Consider the following 15,648-nt stretch of genomic DNA (forward strand, 5'->3'; position numbering starts at 1 on the left):
CGAAACTGAAAGTTCGGCAGTTGAACCTACCAGCTGCTCTGGTGGAGAAAGATGTGGCAGTCTGTTTCCGTAAGGATTACAGCCTTGGAAGCCTATGGGGCAGTTCTACCCCGTCCTATAGTATCACTATGAGTTGAAATCAACTCCACAGGTAACAATAACACCAATAAAAATAAAAGGAAAAGTTACATTGCCCAAAATGCCCAAAAGAAAAGCCCAAATTGCTTTTACAACATAATACACTGGCAAATTCTAGCCTTCAGCATCTTAGACATTTATTGAGCTGCTATTATACACCCAACCTGGTGCTAGATGCTGGGGAAAAGGGAATCAGATACCAGATAGAGGCCCCTGCTGTCAAAGCACATAAAAGACGTAATTTCAGGTGGTGACGAGTGACATGGGTAGAAGTGGAAGAGGCTGCACAGGCCTGGCTCACTATTATTCACTCCCCACTGCTAACCGCCACATTGTCTCATGATCTTGTTTCTCCGGTCTCCACAAAAGTTTTAAAATTAACCGATGTTCCTCGTTGGAGGGTAAGAAACAAGTGATAATGATCTAAGGATGAAAACCAAACAAAGCACCCATCTTGTGACAAGAAAAACCAGGATGTCGCCAGATAATTCCCCAAGGATGTCACCAGATAACCCTCAAGAATACCAGTAGAAGATTAACTCATCTGAGACATGACCATCTCAAGAGGAAACTAACACAAACTTCTAACACCCATGATCCTGTCCCTATAAAAGCCTTCAGCCGATCTCCAGTGGGCGAGACGGGTTTTTTGGAGGAATCTATTCCCCTCTGTCTCCTACATATAGATATATAATAAACCTCTTGCTGCTCACCTCCCCCGCATCTCAGAATTGGCTATTGCGGCAGGCGGCCCCAATCCGCGTTATTGCGGTAACAAAAGGGTGATGGCTGGAGCATCTGGGAGCTATTTTGAATGGTAACCAAATGCTGTGACAAGGGGTGGGGAAGGTTTCCAAACAGGGGAACCTTCTTGAGGCTTTTTACTATCTGCACAGGAGATAGTTAAACAAAAAACAAAAGTAAAAAAAGGAAGGAAAGAGAAATGAGGGAGAGAGAGAGAGAGACAGGTTTCTTTGCATCTTATTACACCATCCCCTTCCTTCATCATACGTGCCCACTGAATACACAAGAGACTGCGTCTTTCATCATCTTTTTCTCTGGAAGCCTGGCTCTTGGAAGACAGAACTTGGAACTTGCATAAGAGGAGAAAGAATCCAAATCAAGCCAGAGGGTGGAGCGTCACCTCATCTGGTCACCTTTTCTTGCTGTCATGGATTGAATTATGTCCCCCCAAAAATGTGTGTATCAGCTTAGTTAGGCCATGATTCCCAGCACTGTGTGGTTGTTCTCCATTTTGTTGTTGTAATTTTATGTTAAAGAGGATTAGGATGGGATTGTAACACTCTTACTAAAGTCACATCCCTGATCCAATGTAAAGGGAATTCCCATGGGGTGTGGCCTGCACCACCTTTTATCTTACAGGAGATAAAAGGAAAGGGAAGCAAGCAGAGAATGGGGGACCTCATACCACCAAGAAAGCAGTGCCAGGAGCAGAGTGTGTCCTTCGGGCCCAGTGTCCCCTGCTCGGAGAAGCTCCTAGTCCAGGGGAAGATTGATGAAAAGGCTGACAGAGACTGAAAGCCTTCCCTTGGAGCTGATGCCCTGGATTTGGACTTTTAGCCTACTTCACTATAAGGAAATAAACTTCTCTTTGTTAAAGCCATCCACTTGTGGTATTTCTGTTAGAGCAGCACTAGATGACTGAGACACGTGCCTTGTTAGAAACAAGCAAAAGAGGAGACCGTTGCAAGCCGCAGGAGGCTTCAGACAACTTGTCCACCGGTCTAAACCTCTTTAGGGTTAAAAGGGGCCTCCGCTTGCTGGATACCTATTTGTTTCACTCTTAGCACTAGGCTAATAAAGTTAGCATTGCCTAAACCTTTTTTATAGTTAATTGTTGGTGATGCTGACTTGCTGGGTCCTACAGAAAACATCATAAATGTCTCCTGGGCCCTCTGGATATCTGTGGTGAGCATGCAGTGGCTGCTGTTTGTGAGCTGTAGGGTTCAATGCATTCAGGTAACAAATATTCACTGTGTGCCTGCAATGTGCCAACACAAGAAAAAAGGTCCCTGCTCTTATGGAACTTCACTATAATGGGGGGAGACAGAAAATAAAAAAGGAAACAAACGGATAATCAGGATGATTGGACCTTGCACTGTGAAAGAAATGAAATGAGATGATGTACAGAGAGTGCCAGGGAGAGAGGGGGGACAAATGTTTAAACAGTTGGCTAGCTGGGGAAGCCTTGTTGAGGCAGTGACATCTGAACAAATGACAAAGGTCTATGTAAGGTGGTCCCAGCAGAAGCAGTCCAATTCATCAAAAATCAATTTGCTGAAAGCCCATGTACCAAATAATCAATTTACAGAATTTGCAGAATCGGCTGGATTTAAACAATTTCCCAAATATCCGTTTTATGGCTTAATCTTCTTGAGTTGGAGTCAATGAAAATGAATACGGTCTTGTGCTTTTCCTCCTTGAATATAAGAAAATATGCTTTATGAATATATTCTTATTCTGTATATTCAGGAATATACAGCCAGGAGACCCTGAGTGTCACTTCGCTCCCATGGCCTTATACTCTGTCCCTGGCTTGTAAGTTCTGGTAGTAGTCAGGGGTGGACTGGGCCTGTCTTGTTCACTCTCATAGACCCTTACCCATTCTTGGCTTTTGTATCAGTCAAAATCAATTTGCTGAATGAATGGGTTCCATGTCAGAATTGAGCCATTGAGATCTTTCTTTCCAGGCTCTAGGAAAGAAGGCATAAGGAGAGATGGGGTGGGGGGCTGGACATTTGGTCCTGTTCTGTGCTTGTCTAGGTCATGCTGAACAAAACAGAGACCACTGCTCTTATGGAGCTGACATTCTAAGGGACAGCTGATAATAACAGGTAAAGAGATTATGTTTAAACTACACAAGGAGTAACTGTGTTCTCCTTATAAAAAACTGAAGCACAGCAAACAAGATTCAAGCGTCTTCTGACACCTCCCAATCCTGATTCATTTTCCCTCCCCAGAGGTAATCACTGTTAGCCGTTTAGTGGGTACACTTCCACTCCTTTTTCTACACATATATATTATTATGTAGAGGTCCCTGGGTGGTGAAACGGTTTGCACTCTACTACCAACGTAAAGGTAGGTGGTTCGAACCCATCCAGCAGCACCATGAAAGAAAGGCCTGGTGATGTGCTTCTGTAAAGATTACAGCTTACAAAACCCTATGGTTACTCTCACTTTTACAGCCACAGGTTTGGTTCTTTGGTTTATATTATGCAGAAAATATCTACCGGATATATCTCCAAAGAAAAAATACTTTTAAAATACAAATGGGTCTTGTCTGTATTTTTCTGCACCTGTACATATCATTCTGCGACTTGCTTTAGCCTCTCAATAATCTGTCTTTGAGAACTATAATGTCTATATGACAATCTTATTATTTGTAACAGATGCGTACAGCAGTGCTCGGTATGGGTATACCACATTTTATTAGCCAGTCTCCTAGTCACAGACTTGTAGTTTGCTTCCAGGTTTTCACCCCCGGCTTGGTGATATAAAACCATCAGTCTTCAGGTCTACTGAGGCTTGGGCCCTACTTTTAGTTTTTTAATTTACTTTAAATTTAACTTGTGAAATGTATGAAGCATATAAAAAGACTGGATACAATGCACATGTACAGTTTAAAGAATATAAAATGCACACCATGTACTTACCACTTGGCTTAGCAGGATGTGACCAGCTTCTCGGAAACCCTTCCCTTAGTTTAGCCCCTTTACTTCCTGTAGCAGAAGCCAGTGTCCTGAATGTTGTTAAACATGTGTTTGCTTTTCTTTACATTTTTCTAACATGTCTATATTCTGAAATAAGATATTTTTGAGTTTTGCCTGCCTTTGGCCTTTCTGTAAAAGGAAACACGGTTTACACCCTTCTGTGGCTCCCTTTTTTTGGTTAACATTATGTTTCTGAGCGGTCTCGTGCTGGCACACCTGCAGGACATTCATTTTAATTGCTCAGCACCGAACAGCAAAAACAACATTCCACTGAGTCCCTGGGTGGCACAAACAGTTAAGTGTTTGGCTACTAACCAAAGGTTGGAGGTTTGTGCCCACCCAGAGGTGCCTCAGAAGAAAGGCCTGGCGATCTACTTCTGAAAACCCTATGGAGCACAGTTCTACTCTGACACACATGGAGGCACCATGAGTCAGAGTCAATCTGAAGGCAACTGGTAGTCTCCATGGGATGACTATCCCACCATTTCCTGTTGGGGAACCCTGGTGGTGCAGTGGTTAAGAGCTTGGCTGCTAACCAAAAGTCTGACAGTTGGAATCCACCAGCCACTCCTTGGAAACCCTATGGGGCAGTTCTACTCTGTCCTTCAGGGTCGCTATGAGTTGGAATCAACTCAATGGCAATGGGTTTGATTTATTTTGGCTTATACTACCTGTCAGGGACATTTGGTTGCATGGCCGCATTTTCTCCTCTGCTTCCCACGCAGTGTTGGTGTGGAGGTGTGTGGCTGGACTCGGAGACGTCACCTCAGGCACATCTGGCCATGGGTAACCAGCAACCACCAGATTTCTAAAGGTTGATGCAATCAGATCATAGCCATGAGACCAAAAAAACACTCAAATAACCCTTTGGCCTGATAAACTCTGGCGACTTGGCTGAGGCTCGGGTTGGAATCTTTCCCTTTCCTCTGGACTGGAGTGGTAGAGCCTATTATGTTAGTAGCTGCTGTAAATGGAATATGTCACATCTCGCCCATTTGGGTCTTCTCTCCTTTAGCTTTAGTCTCACTTTGTTTTGGTTATGACTTGGGTAAAAATCAATTTTGTGCTGGAATTTGTTCACATTTAGTAAGGACTCCGAGTACTGCTCATCGAACCCAGCAGCATATCCCATTGGTTCTACCTTCCAAAATACCTACATCTAAATACATATTTGGAGTCCTGGTGGTGCAGTGGTTAAGAGCTTGGTTGCTAAACAAAAGGCTGACAGCTGGAATCCACCAGCTGCTCCTTGGAAACCCTATGGGGCAGTTCTACTCTGTCTTACAGGGTCACTATGAGTCGGAATCGACTCGTTGGCAACGGGTTTGGTGGTTTTTTTTTGGTGTTATATACATATTTAAGAGTCCCTGGGTGGTACAAACGGCTAAGCATTCGACTATTAAATGAAAGGTTGGTGGTTTGAACCCACTTAGAGGTGCCTGGGAAGAAAGGCCTGGTGATCTGCTCCTGAAAGGTCATAGCCATTGAAGATCTCATGGAGCACAGTTCTGCTCTACACACACGGGGTTGCCATTAGTCATAGTCTACTCACTGGCAACTGCGTTGGTTATTGGCTTATATAGATATTTATATTTTTACATAGGTATATACACAGCTAGAGGAGCCCTGGTGGCACAGTGGTTAAGGGCTTGGATGCTAAATGAAAGGTCAGTGGTTAGAATCCAGCAGCTGCTCTGTGGGAGAAAGATGTGGCAGTCTGCTTCTGTAAAGATTACAGCCTTGGAAACCCTATGGGGCTGTTCTACTCTGTCTTAAGGGGTCGCTATGAGTCAGAATTGACTCCACGGCAATGGGTTTTGGCTTGAGTTTATGTACATATGCGGAGTCCCTGGATGGTGCAAATGGTTAACACACTTGGCTGCTAACCAAAATGTTGTTGGTTCAATTCCATCCAGAGATGCCTTGGAAGAAAGTCCTGGCAATCCACTTCCAAAATCAGCCATTGAAAACCCTATGAAGTACAGTTCTACTCTGACACACATGGGGTTGCCATGAGTTGGAATTGACTCAACAATAACTGGTGGTATATACAGATCTGTAGATAGAGAGATTGTACACAGAAAGAGTCCACTTACCATCTCTACCTTTCCACTCCAAGCCACCATGATACTCCATGTGAACTTTTTCAATAACCCCCAACAGCTCTCCCAGCTTCCTCTCCATCTAATCCCCCAAACTCAACCCTACCCTATTACCACAGAGCAGACAGAACAATCATTTCAAAATATAAATCACCTCACTCCTGGACTCAAAGCCTTCTGTTTTAGTTGTCTAGTGCTGCTATAACAGAAACACAAGTGGATGGTTTTAACAAGAGAAGTTTATTTCCTTACAGTAAAGTAGGCTAAAAGTCCAAATTCAAGGTGTCAGCTCCAGGGGAAGGCTTTCTCTCTCTCTTGGCCTTCTCATCAGTGTTCCCCCGGACTAGGAGCTTCTCGGTGCAGGGACCCCGGTCCAAGAGATGCACTCTGCTCTCGGCACTGCTTTCTTGATGGTATGAGGTTCCCCTGCCTCACTGCTCACTTCTGTCTTTTATATCTCAAGAGATTGCCTCAGGACACAATCCAGTCTTGTAAATTGAGTCCTGCCTTACTAACACAACTGCCACCCATTGTCCCTCATTAACATCATAGAGGCAGGATTTACCACACATGGGAAAATCACACAATACCGGGAATCATGGCCCAGCCAAACTGATACACACATTTTTGGGGGGACATAATTCAATCCATGACACCTTCCAAACAGCTTCTCAGCACACTCTGAATAAAATCCAAGTCCTTAATCCAGTGGCTTCCTAAGGCTGTATATAACCATCACCATTCTGACTGTGCCAATCATGCCGCAGGGCCTTTGTACTTGCTGTTCCCTCTGTTTGGAAGGCTTCTCCCAAAGATGTGCACAGGGCTCAATGTTTCACTTCATTTAGACGTCAGCGCATATGTTACGTCAGGAGAGAGGCCTCCCCTGGCCATGTTTCTAAAATACCCATCCCATACTTTTGGCACACTGTCTCCCCTTACCCTTCTTTGTTTTTTTTAAGCTGAAATTTTATTATATCTGTGTATCTGTTTATTACCTGTCTCGCCACTTTAATGGCAACTTCACAAGAGCAAGAAATTTGCTACTGTGACCCCTGGTGGTACAGTGGTTAAGAGCTCAGCTGCTAAACAAAAGGTTGGAAGTTTGAATCCACCAGCCGCTCCTTGGAAACCCTATGGGGCAGTTCTACTCTGTCCTATAGGGTTGCTACGAGTCAGAATTGACTTGATGGCAATGGTTTTGGGTTTTTTTTTGGTTTTATACCCACAGTACTAGAGTAGTGCCTGGCACATAGCAGGCACTCAGTAAATAAATGTATGTCAAACAAATGAACGAATCTATACTACTTTTGGCTTGAGGCTATGGAGGCTGAATTCATGGGAAAATATGACAAATAGTTACCTTTTCACCTTCTTTCATTATTTTGTTTTAATTGCAACACATTTAATAAAACGTTAAGTGATGAAGCAACAAGGAGGGACTCTTACTTGGGCTGCACAACATCTTGCCTCTTCAACTGGGGTGTGCAGTAACTCTCTAGTTGTGATTGCCTGTCACATGAAAATTAGGCTCCTAAACTGGATACCTTGTATGAAGACAGATTGAAAAGGAGTGTCAGGAAATGTCTATGAGACACGTGGGCTTGGTGGGGACTGGGGCAAATTAGGCTGCATCCTTGTTTCTAAGGAGTAGAAGCCACTTCTGAGCTCCAGCCAATTGTTACCACCTTGGAAATGTTGCCTGATGTTGCCGGAACTTCTGAGTTTCCAAATCAAGCCAGAAACTCAGATTTTAGAGTGAAATCTAATTTTTAAACATTGAGTCAGCATGGCATTAATTTTTTTTTTTAAACGAGGGCCATACAAAATATCCTTGAGGCAGTATCCACTGCCTTGTGACCTTTGATACAAACAGTTTAATTTTTAAATTTGTGGTTCCTGTTTGTTTCCTCTCTCACCACTTGGCTTTGGGTGGTGGAGAAGCTTCTGCTCTTGACCTCATCGTGCTTGTGGAAATCTGAGGTACTGGGGCTGTGATCGAAGCCCTGGTACAGGGGTCTGATCCTAGAGAGTTATTACCGATGGTTGGATTCCTATCTTCAGACAGGCTGCCTAGGCCATTGCACCCTCGTGATGGGTACCACAGAAAATAGAAGGACTTTGGGGGAAAAGGCACACTGAACTGGCTTGTGGTGATTGCTTCTGCCAGCCAGTTATGACAACTCAACTCCCAGTGGCTTAAGCCATGAGGGAGTTTGTTTGTGGTTGGTGGTCACGGGCTTGCTCTGGTACCACCCAGGACCCGGGCTTTTCACTCTTCTGCTCTGCCAGCCTCTGTTTAGGAGCTTTCTTCAACTTCTCTCACTAGAGAGGAAAATCTGTTTTCTAGAGGCTTCTATTAGACTCCCTTTGGTTTCATTTGGGGTCCCTGCGGGGTGCAAATGGTTAAGTGCTCGGTTGGTAACCAAAAGGTTGAAAATTCAAGTCCATCTAAGGCACCTCGGAAGAAAGGCCTGTGATCTACTGCCAATAAACAGGCCATTGAAACCCTGGTGAGCACAGTCCTACTCTGATAGACAAGCGGTTGGCCGTGAGGGTGCGTCCCCTCAGTGGCAACTGGTTTTGTTTCATTGGCCAGAACTTGGTCACATGTTCACCACTTGGCCAATCACTGGCAAAGCAGAAAAAAGAGTGTTCTGATTGGCTTAGACGGGCTGGGGGGGGGTCTTCAAATTGGCGCGCCCACACACACTCTTGAGGGAATCCAAAGACTTTCCAAGAAGTTTGGATGCAGTTTCTTTTAATGGAATTATTTTACAGATCCTCAACTTCATATGGGCTCGTTTTTAAAACTGCCAAATTTATCAAGAGAAAAGTTTACCTCAAAGCTCATCCCAGGTCACTGGTGCATCGCGCTGAGGTGTAAAAAGTAACCTAAAACCTCTTTCAATGAAGAATCCAACTATTCTCTCATCTTTGTGTCAGACATGTCTCCTAAGGGTGAAGTTTGGCACGTGTTGAAATGTTTTGATTTTATGATAACCAAAGCATTGAAATTTACTGACACTGATTCTTTTAAGTATAACTGGAGTGTTTTCCAATACTTCTAAATTTGAGATATATTAAATAATATCCCCCAAATAATTTTTTATGTAATTTCTTTCAGATCTAGTGTGCGTTACCTAAAAAGATAGATAGAAATTTATTTTATTCAATCATGTCAGGGCATATTTATTCCACTTACAGCCAATCCTCATAATATTTCACGTTATAAAATGTTCAATGATTTTTTTTTTTTTTAAGTCCATTTAAGCAGTTGTTGGAGATTTCTATAAGTCAACGTTAGGATCCATCTCTCAAGGTTGGGCACAGTCCTCCCAAAGAGATTCCTGAATTGGGATTCCTGCTGGGTAGGCAGCCATTAATATTTGTCAGGTGATCTTCTTGCTGGATGTTTCCCTAAAAGCTCCCCCAAAACGAAACCTGTTGCCGTGGTGTTGATTCCGACTCACAGCAAGCCCACAGGACAGAGAAGAACTGCTTCACAGGGTTTATCAAGGAGATGCTGATGGATTCAAACTGCCGACCTTCTAGTTAGCAGCCGAGTGCTTAACCACTCTGCCACCAGGGCTCCAGACAGGCCCCTAAGACAGACATTTTAGGGTTTACCAGCTGCATCTCTGCAGTATGGTTTTTGCTTCTAAGTGTACTAACAAATATCGTGCTTTGAGAACAGGCGGAAAATGAGATTCACGTCTGAAGCACATGGCCAGTCCTCAGATAGCCCTGGTTTCTACATCAACTGTGGATGTGATACCTCTTTCAAACCATCCAGTTTGGGCCTTTATATTTTTTTGAAAACTCTAAGCTGCTTCCAAATATCCATGCCTTTCACGTGAAACTCCTTTCAACACACCCGAGAGAAAAGAGTATGCTTACATAATATACTGTATTGGTTATGAGGATCCTGTGGTGAATGAGTTAGTCAAGGATTGTGCTCCTGTGGAACTAGCATTCCAGTGTTGAAGAAATTAACATAAATACATGGATCTGTCAAAGATGAATCTGGGTTCGAATGGAGTCACCCCTTCACAAAGGAGATACCTTAGAGACAAAAAGATAGAGATGGCCCCAGAATTTGGAGGTCAGGGGAGGAGGCTAGCCTGGAAGTCACGTTTATATACCAAACAATCTGTTTTAAGTTATACTCCATGTTTATTTGTGGTTATTGGGAGATGGAGAGAGCCCTGGTGGCGCAGTGGTTGAGCGCTGGGCTGCTAAGTGAAAGGTTGCTGGTTCAAACTCACCAGCCCCTTCCCGGGAGAAAGATGTGGCAGTCTGTTTCCATAAAGATTACAGCCTTGGACATCCTATGGATCAGGTCTGCTCTGTCCTAGAGGGTCGCTATGAGTTGGAATCGACTCGATAGTAGTGGGTTTGTGTAGGGTAATGCTATTCGGCTATATGCATCCCCTCCTAATGGAGGCAGCTTTGTTCTTCCCTGAAGCATGCTGGGGATGAACTCGGGCTAAGGACAACGCTGGGGATTGCGTGACTGTTCCGGTGGCCAAGGCCTAGGAATGCCTTATGGACAAAAAGAAAAACACCTGGGCCTGGACGTGTAGTCCCTGGAAGCGAGGGCCGCCCAGGGACTTGGAAGAAAAACAAGTTTTAGCTCCAGCTAGAACTGCATGTAAGCTTGTGTCCCTTGCTAGGCAGTGGCGGAGCGCTACTCTGGTCCAGCCGGCGCCCTGGGCTGTCCTGTACGTATGTTCCCAGAATAAACCGTATGTCCCGATCGCTGGTTCTGGAGTCTTTCCTTGGTTTCCTGGCTATGCGGCCGACCCTGGGTCCCGGCACTGCTGGGTTGTTACCCAACAATTGGCCAGCCAGCCAGGTGACCGAGGAAACCTCCGTGAGCGCAGGACACATGGCGGAGAAAGGGACCATGACGGGAGGAATCCCAGGATGGCCTTCATCCTCCATGTTGGATGGGGGTGTGGCCGCCATCTTGGATAGCCGGAGCCCACCGCGTGAGCACAGCGATGCCCCGAAAACGCCTAAGGGCACTGAGGAGATGCTCCGCGAGCTGGAGGCCCCAGAGCAAAAGCAGGATTGCCGCGCCGCAGCAGCCAGTGTCGGGTGGCTCCTACTGGCAGTCCTGAGCGGGGCGTCCGACGCGGAGCCAGCCGCCAGGGCCAGAATTCGGCAGCTGGAAGAAGAGCTGCACCTGGACAAGGGCTTGCGTGCTGCACATTCCTCCTCCCTGCCCCATTTGCTTTTCTTCACAGGAAATCCCGGCAGGCCACCGAAGCCCAGCGAGCTGCTGAAGCTCGCATAAGAGCTTTGCAAAGAGTTCAGGTGGAAAGGGATGTGTGGCAATCACGTGAGGGCACGACTGACACTGAGCAGCCGCGTCCGCCAACAGGGTGAGCAACTTAGAAACGCTCGCCCGCCGGTTTGTAAGGATGGGAGATTCAAGCGCTAGCCATGCGCAGAGCCCTCCGACCGTGCAACTGGAGGCTGAGCAGGTAGGTCCCTGGCACTGAGAGCACCGTGTAACACCCAGTGCAAATCAAGAGTTAAAACAGCAGAAAAAAAAAAAAAGAGTAAAAAGCCCTTCAAGATAGCTCGTGTTGAGCGACCTGGAAGAGACCTCAGAGGCTCTCTCTGGAATTCTCCGATAGCTGCCGCTGCCAAGATAACCGAGCAGCACCATAGCTACAGCCGCAATGGTAAGAGGAAAACTAAAATAGGAGGGCCTGTTACCGTAATAACGCGGATTGGAGCCACCTGCCACAGTAGCCAATTTGAGACGGGTGTGAGGTGAGCAGCAAGAGGTTTATTATATATCCTTATAGGAGACAGAGGGGAATAGATTCCTCCAAAAAACCCGTCTCCCCCACTGGAGATCGGCTGAAGGCTTTTATAGGGACAGGATCATGGGTGTTAGAAGTTTGTGTTAGTTTCCCTGTGAGATGGTCATGTCTCAGATGAGTTAATCTTCTACTGGTATTCTTGAGGGTTACCTGGTGCCATCCTTGGGGATTATCCGGCGACATCCTGGTTTTTCTTGTCACAAGATGGGTGCTTTTTTTGGTTTTCATCCTTAGATCATTATCGCTTGTTTTCTATCCTCTAAGGAGGAACATCGGTTAATCTTAAACCTTTTGTGGAGACCAGAGAAACAAGATCATGAGACAATGTGGTGGTTAGCAATGGGGAGTAAATAATAGTGAGCCAGGCCTGTGCAGCCTCTTCCAGGCCCACCTCCGTGTTACCAGGCAGCTGGGCTGAACCCATGCTTGCACTTGGTATGATGGAGTCTTGGCTCCACAAATGACTGAGGGCTCTGCCAACTTTTTCCAGATCTTCCTTCAGAAATAATTAAGACTGAAGATTAAGCCTAGGTCCCTCTGTCACCAGGGAGGACCAAAGGCCTTATGTTACAATTACAGTTCAATGAGGAAAACTTTTGGGTCTGAGGTCACTATTATTGAGACACTTGCCCACGCCTGACTATGGATAAGTCCCTTTGGGGCCCCTACAAATTCTTATTGTATGTATTGATGATGTTGATGTTATTAATGTACACCTTTGTAAACTTTTGTCTCCAAGTCCTCATGGGAATTGCTGCAGTTAGGGCCGTTTTAGTGGGGCACACAGAAACTGTGACATGGGCTATAGCTAATAGCCTGGCCCTTCAATATGGCCACTGACAACCCTCGGACTGACATATAAAGTAAGCCCCTATGGAAATGAGACGTCTGGATGAAAACAAAACAAAACAAAATCAGTTCCGCTCCTGATAAGCTTTTGTTACTGGTGTGGATGGTCACCAGAAAAGCCACTATGCTGAAAGGGGAAAACAACGAATGAGCAGGCCACTCTTGCCAGCTGACTGGAGAGGCTGAAGCATTGTCTGCTCCAGAGCAAAGAGATGTGCAACTGACCACCTCCTGGATTTAAGAGAGGATGGTCCATGGATATTCACACACCATCCTGGAGTGGGCCTACATGCATGGACTGCCACTGTCATCAGAAAATGCCGGACAGCATAGAAAAGCTGACCTGCCCACAAGACCCTGGCCAAGGCTAAAACTTGTGCAGGGACAGATCCCTGAGCCAACAGGCCAGGACGTTCTCGGCTGGTAAATCATATCTGGGCCTCTTATCCTATACAGAGGCTTCCACTGGATCCTGAATGAACTCTTTGTGTTGTACATCACCCCCAAACCATAGGGGCAACTGAGCACCTCAGTGTCCATGCTTAAATGGCTGATGGGAGGGGACAAGACAACCCCAGCCTGAACTATGCGTCTCAGGCAAGCAGTTTGGGGTCTCAATGCAGCAGTTCCCTGCAAGGGCATTTCTTATTTGTGCCGTGTATTTGATCGAACTGTCTATTCGATAAAATGTGTTTCTTTTGTATACAACTGTTCCTGACAAATGATATGGGTTCCCACAGAGGTCACTGCCTCAAGACTAGGACAGACATCCTGGGTGGCTATACCCGGGCATCCCTCACCTCAAGTGCCACAGGAAATAGCGGGGGAGGGGGGAATTGTTAACGTTGTCTCTTTTTTTTTTTCCCCCAGATTATCACAAGCCCCTCATCCATGGGCCCCAGTGACACAGGTTTTTGCTGGAGCTATGAATCAGACCAACTGTTGGCTTTAACATTTGAACCAAGATGACAAGTCATCTCCCCACATTGTTCCAGCTGATCTGTCAACAAAGGAGAACACTACCTGGACCAACTGAATGTGTAACCAGGTGTTCTAAGGAGATCATGTGGTAACTGAATACGGTGGACACCACTAATCATGGAAAACATCGTTTAAAGTATGAAAGCTGCCTGCGGGGTGTGCTCCAACTTTAGTAGGAAATTTCTCTCTTTGTGTTAAAAATGTAAACAGCATGGAACTGGCTGGTTTCACTCTGAGAATGGTACTTTTGAGATTGAGTTTGATGTTACTGTGGACATGGAGAACTTGCAGAATATGACCAGGTGGTCCAATGTACATTGACTTTTGTATTACTTGTACTGAAATGCGTACTGTTCATATGATGTCATGTTGGGAGAAATATGCTGTTTTTACATAAATGAATCAGGACATGTTATACATACATAAGACTGGACAAATGCAGCCCTTTGATCTGTTCAGTTAGTTTGGGCAAAGCCACAACTAGGGTGGCTGGTTGGGATCTCTCCTCCAAGCAGGCCTGATCAACCTGCTGGGGACAGTGCTACTAGTCAGCCTCATTAAATGCTGCCTCAAATATTACACAGATATAACATCCACCAGAATTATGTACCAAACCACGGACATGTAACTCAACGACCAGAATGGGTGATGGGCATGCCAGGACTTGGTACTGCTTTGCTTCTTTTCCTGGCGCCGTGATGGGAGTCGGGGTGGACTGTTGAGGGAATCGTCTGCCTCTACGTCTCCCATCCAGGCTGCCTAAGTAAAAGCCTTGGGTCCAGAATATTCTTTGAGAAGGAGGCTGCGAACTGGGTTGCTTTTTCTCTCCCAGTTCCTTCTTCTCAGAGAAACTTCCCCCTGTTCTGGGCACACAGTAACTTTCTCTGTCTCTTGCACATGCACACACACCATACGGCACCTGTATCATGATGAAAACTGAGTGTTGCATATACAGCCCTGATGCCTCTAAAAATGTGTCCTTGGCTTTGCAGGACTTGCAGCAACACATTACCGCTATCGAACATGATGCCACTGACCCCATCTCCAGCCTCCCATCCACCTGGCGGACAGGCTTCTGGGTGATACTGGGATTCCTATGACTATGTCTTTTCCTGTGTTACGGGTTATACTGCATACGTGGTCTGCTTTTGCAGGGCTCCTCTGTATACCAAGTCCGAGGGCCGTCACGGAAGACGAGGTCAGTAAGATCGTGAGGACGCTAGGAGGGTATGCAGCGTGGCGTGTAGGGTAATGCTGTTCACCTGTATGCATCCCATCCTAATGGAGGCAGCTTTGCTCTTCCCTGAAGCATGCTGGGGATGAACCTGGGCTAAGGACAAGGCCGGGTGTGGTGTGATTGGTCTGGTGGCCAAGGCTGAGGAATGTCTTATTAACAAAAAGAAAAACATCTGGGCCTGGATGTGTAGTCCCTGGAAGCGCTGGCTGCCCAGGGACTTGGAAGAAAAACAAATAAGTTTTAGCCCCAGCTGGAACTGCATATAAGCTTGTGTCCCTTGCTAGGCGGTAGCGGAGCGCTACTCTGGTCCCGCCGCTGCCCTGGACTGTCCTGTACTTAAGTTCCCCAAGTAAACCATTTGTCCTGATCGCTGGTTCTGGAGTCTTTCCTTGGGTGCGGCTGACCTTTGGTTCAGACGCTTCTGGGTTGTTACCCAACAGTTTGGTTTTGGGGAGATGGAAACTGTTCAAAATTAAGTGGTGAGGTGGGAGGTTGCTTCATAAAACTCCGGTCCTGCAAAAAACTGTTCTTAAGGGAAGCTGATTGGGTTGCTGTGAGAATAAATTAAGACAACAATATGGGATTAAATACACTTCAAAATATATCCCAATCCCATTTCTTCTCTTCATTTTCACAAGTACCTCCCTGGTCCAGCCACCATCCTCTCCTGCAGCAGCATCATAACATCTCTTGTTGCACCTCTTCCAACATCATCGTAACTAGTCTCCCGGCTTCTGCCTCTGCCCCCGAAGACTATTCGCAACTCAGCA

This window comes from Trichechus manatus, unplaced genomic scaffold (genome assembly GCF_000243295.1).
Source record: "Trichechus manatus latirostris isolate Lorelei unplaced genomic scaffold, TriManLat1.0 scaffold00131, whole genome shotgun sequence".
NCBI classification, from domain to species: Eukaryota; Metazoa; Chordata; class Mammalia; order Sirenia; family Trichechidae; genus Trichechus; species Trichechus manatus.